At 30.6% G+C, this 4,838-nt stretch overlaps 1 long non-coding RNA gene across 1 annotated transcript; it reads left to right on the forward strand.

Moving 5' to 3' along the window:
• The first annotated feature begins 698 nt into the window (after positions 1–698).
• LOC149518425 (uncharacterized) lies at positions 699–2,390 on the forward strand. The gene is made up of 2 exons (XR_016343323.1): positions 699–1,056; positions 1,162–2,390. It is a non-coding gene; the product is annotated as an uncharacterized LOC149518425 (long non-coding RNA).
• Positions 2,391–4,838: the final 2,448 nt, after the last annotated feature.

Consider the following 4,838-nt stretch of genomic DNA (forward strand, 5'->3'; position numbering starts at 1 on the left):
TTAGTAAGCTTGAAAAGTAAATAAGAACCTTATATTGAAAAATTCCTAAAAACATTCAAATACTTTGATAATATTAAAAGGAACCATATCACTTAAGAAATTTTTAAAAATTGCTACTCAGAATTCTCGAAAATCCTATCATTTGTTATTCATATTTATTTCCCTAAAATACAAAAAAAACAAATAGTATTTTCTAAAAACTCATTTCTATGCTATTTATAAAAAAAATATTTATCGAAAATTAATCTAAATGCTATAATACATTGGCGGCATTTTAGATAGATTTTTTTACCTAAAAATTTTTAAAGAATCACTACTCGAATTTTTTTAGGATCTCATCCTTGGAGATTTTTTGTCTAGTTTTAAAAGTCATGTAATAATATAATTATCTACAAATATATTTATTTCTAAAAAACACATTCATATTTATTAAGAAAACTATTCAAATATAAAGAAAATAATTAAAATGAAAACTTTTCATATTGAAAAGAAACTTTTAAATATTCTAATACTTTAACAATTTTTAAAAAATTTTTATCACCTAAAAATTCTCAAAAATCATTACTTGGACTTCTTAGAGTCTTACCATAAAAAAATTTGTAATAATAATTTTAATTTTCGTTATATTTATAAACATAATTTCACAAAAAATACGAAAATATTTATTATTTTTATTGTTTATCAACAATATAAAATAATTAAATATATATATCTAAATAAAAATGCATGAAAAACAAACAAATAAATAAATAAGTAAATAGGTTAAATTAAAATAAATTTACCATAAATTAGATCCTACCATGAATGGGTCAGGTTGGATCTTGGTTACGGGCCGAGCTGACCCATCGGGTTCTTTCTTTCACATTTTTTTATGTATAAAATCTCAAGTTCTTTTAATTCATTTCAACTTCCCTAAAAAAAATAGTTTCTTTCCTTCAGAAAAACCACGAGCCAGGTGCCTCCACCCGTGCAGTGCCCAGTTATGGCATCAGTCCACCGCGCCGCCACCCTTCTTATCGTTAGCCATCAATCCAGGCACAGCCGATATCGCTGCGTGTGCCACTGCTACTTCTTTTTCCTTTCATTTCCTTTCTTTTTTCCCCTTTTTTTTTTTCTCTTTTTTTAATATAAATTGAAAGTAATTTTTTTATTTTTTTGTAGGATCTTTGGCGCTGGGTTCCTCCCTTGTGGAGGACTATGTTCTGTTTTGTGATTTTTTTGTTTTTGATTTTTGGCTGGGTGTTTTTTGGTATTTTCTTGGTGAGTTTGGGAGTGAGGTGGTGAGGGGCTTTAGTTTGTAGACAGGGGTTGATGGGTTTATGGCTTTTTTTTTTTTGGATTTGATGATAATTTTTAGAATTTGGGTTTTTCTGGTAGTGGATAGGGTGATTTGGTTGGAACAGAAAATGGGTTAGTGATTGAGGGAGGCACACGGGGGTTACGATTTTGGGTTGGTGCTTAGGGAATGTAGGTGTGTCCTAGGGTTCATCGGGACTAGTACGTGCAGAAGGATGAGAAGCTGGGACTGGTTCTTGGCTAAATGGTGGACCGATGGTGTTGTGAGCTAGGAAGGTGTTAGCTCGGTTCTGAGTGTGCTTAGGTGTAGGCTGGGGTAGTGCTTGGTGCCGGGGTTGGCTTAGTGTCTAGAGAATTGGGCGATTTGGGGTTGATGATTGAGGGAGGCACACGGGTTTTGGGCGATTTGGGGTTGGTGCTTAGGGAATGTGGGTGCATATTGTTTGGGCATATGGTAGCTGCTGCGAAGGGCTGAATGGTGCCTCCAAGGGTTGTGGGGCTTGGTGATGGTGTGCGTGCAGGGCACGGTGCTAGGGAAGGGCTGGATGGTGCCTTCAAAGGTTGTAGGGCTTGGTGATAGCTTTTCAATGGATACTGGTGCTTGGGTGTTTGGATGAAAGTGCTCGTGAGGGGTTCCTGGAATGGTGCAAGTGCTGTGTGCCTTGGTGATGGTGTGCATGTAGAGCACAGTGCTGGGGGCTGAGTAGTTTGGTGATGGGCTGGGGACTCGATTTTGGTTTTTTGTGGTCTCAAGGATAAGGGAGCTTGGTGTAGGGGGGCTCAGAATAAGGCTCGGGCTGTGAGGTCGAATGGGGTCTCTAGTGGGAAAAGTCTTTTGCGGAAAAATGGGTGCTTCCCTCCATTTACAGTGTATTTGGATTGAGAAGAGAGGAAGGAAAGGAAAGGAAAAGAAAGTAAAGTAAAGGAATGTGAAGAAAATAAAACCCTCATTTTGGATAAATTTTTAATGTAAAGAAAGAGAAAAAGATGAAAATCAAATAGCTTTTGATTTTTAAACTTATTTTTTTTAATATCCCAAAGAAAAGTTACGAAAAGGAAAGTTTAAAAATATTTTTTTTATAAAAAGATTATTATGTTCATCTTTTTATTAATATTAAAATTTAATAAAAAAAATTTAAGTAGATTATAATTATCTTATAATTTTTTAAAGTCATTTTTTTTTTCAAGTAAGTTTCACATATTTCTTTCAATATAAAAATTTTTTATAATTTTTTGATAATTTGATTTTGATGAATGATTAAATATGAATAGATATATTTTTTAGGTTTATGAGATGACAAATTAGTTCAAAATTTATTAATGCATGTTTGTAAAATATTTTCGTGTTTTACTTGATTAAATATCATTGATATGGCAGTAATTGTGAGGCTAGACAAGTGAGTAAATATATCATGGTTTAGGAATATTTTAAAATCATAGATAATGAAAGGTTATAATTGAAAAATATTATTATAATGAATAATTTTATTTCTTTTTCACTCTTTATCCAAACAATGATTATCAAAAATTTTTTTTTTTTTTTATTAATTTTAATTATCTAAACAAGAGTTACATGTATCTTTTCTTTTCTTTTACAAAATTTTCCTTTCCATTCTTTTCTTTTCATTTCATTTCTTTTATTAATATTTATCCAAATATAGCGTTAGTGTTTGGTCTCTGTGATTTTTTATCTGTGAACGGTTGCAACACAGTCCAAAATGTTCAAAATGCAAAGTAGTGGAGTCAGGATTGGGACTGTGGAGTCAATATGGTGGAGCAGTAGGTAGGATAGTGGTTGGGTAGTGTAGAGTTTAAAAATTCGTAGTGGCTACCAGCCATTTCCTTTGATTTTAGTTTCCTTTAATTTTTGTTTGTTTCCTCTCTTTTTTTTTTCTTAATAATAATAATAATATAATTATTTATTTACTTGTATTTTTATTTGTAATTTTTTAGTTAATTTAATTAATTCTAAACATATCAATAAAATTAAAAATTACTAATTCAAAACAAATTCGAACAAACTCGATTTGATTTAATGCTTAAATCGACTCAAATAAAAATATACAAATCGAACAAATTTGAATTAACTCGGATAAAATTGAGTGTCTACAGTTATCTTTCTTTGCATATTTTTGAGAATTTGAAATAATGTAAAGAAATAAACAATAATTTTGTCTGAATGATGCTTTTGAGAGGTTTTTTTTTTTTTTTTTTAATGGTTTTCCCTGAACAGAGGTTTTGAAACTTTGAAAATAGCTCCCTTTAAACAGAGGTTTTGAAACTTTGAAGATAGCTTCTCCTAAACAGAGGCTTTGAAATCTTGAAGATAGCTCTCCCCAAATACAGGTTTTAAAACTTTGAAAATAACTCCCCTTAAACAGAGGCTTTAAAACTTTTAAAATTTTAAAATGGTTTGCTCAAAAGTCTTAGAAATTATGCTTAGAGGTCTTATAAATCTCAACATCTTTGAATGCTTGTCCCAATCAAAGGCATTAAAACTTTGAAATTTTAAAATGTTCTACCCAGAGGTCTTATAAATCTTGACTTCTTTGAATGCTCCTCCCAATCAAAGGCTTTGAAACTTTGAAAATTTAAAATGGTTTGCCTAGATGTCTTGGAGATTATGCTATGAAGTCTTACAAATCTAGACATCTTTGAATGCTTTTTCCAATCAAATGCATTGAAACTTTAAAAATTTAAAATGGTTTCTTGGAGATTATACCTAGAGGTCTTACAAATCTTGACATCTTTGAATATTTCTCCCAATAAGAGGCATTGAAACTTTGAAATTTTAAAATGGTTTGCCCAAAAGTCTTGGAGATTATCCTAAAAATCTTTGAATGCTCCTCGTAATAAAGGCATTGAAATTTTAAAAATTTTAAATGTTTTGCCTGGAGGTCTTAGAGATTATACCCGGAGGTTTTACAAATCTCAACATCTTTAAATGCTTCTTTCAATAAGAGGCATTAAAACTTTGAAAATTTAAAATGTTTTGCCTGAAGGTCTTGGAAATATGTTTGGGTGCTAGTTTAACTGAACTTAAATCTTATCTTATATCATATTTCTTTTTTTCATTTTTTCAACAATCAATCTACTTTTTACATATAATTTTTCGTTCAATTTTTCAAACTTTTTTTGATATTTTGATTTCCTGTCAAACTATTTTTTTTTTCATATTTTCATGATATATTTTCTCTCTCTCTCTCTCTTTCTCTTTTTTTCCTTTTTTTTTTTTTAATATTTACAAAGTTGACAAACATAATCCTGATGCAAATGTTAATGTGAATGCAAATGTCAATGTAAACGCTTGATGCAAATATAGATGACTTTATCACAATGCAAATGGCAATGTTTCTTTCATGTAAATGCCCTTACAAATACCTTTTTTTATGATGCAAATGTCATGATGTAAATGCAAATTTCTTTCTTTTAGTGTGAATGCAAATGTCTTATACAAGTGTAAATGCAAATGGTGCAAATGCAAGTGATGCAAATGCGAATGTCTTTCTCATGGTGCATATGCAAGTGCAAATGCAAATGTC

The sequence above is a fragment of the Durio zibethinus genome, chromosome 6, assembly GCF_047325235.1.
Source record: "Durio zibethinus cultivar Kanyao isolate XHJ-2024 chromosome 6, ASM4732523v1, whole genome shotgun sequence".
Classification (NCBI taxonomy): domain Eukaryota; kingdom Viridiplantae; phylum Streptophyta; class Magnoliopsida; order Malvales; family Malvaceae; genus Durio; species Durio zibethinus.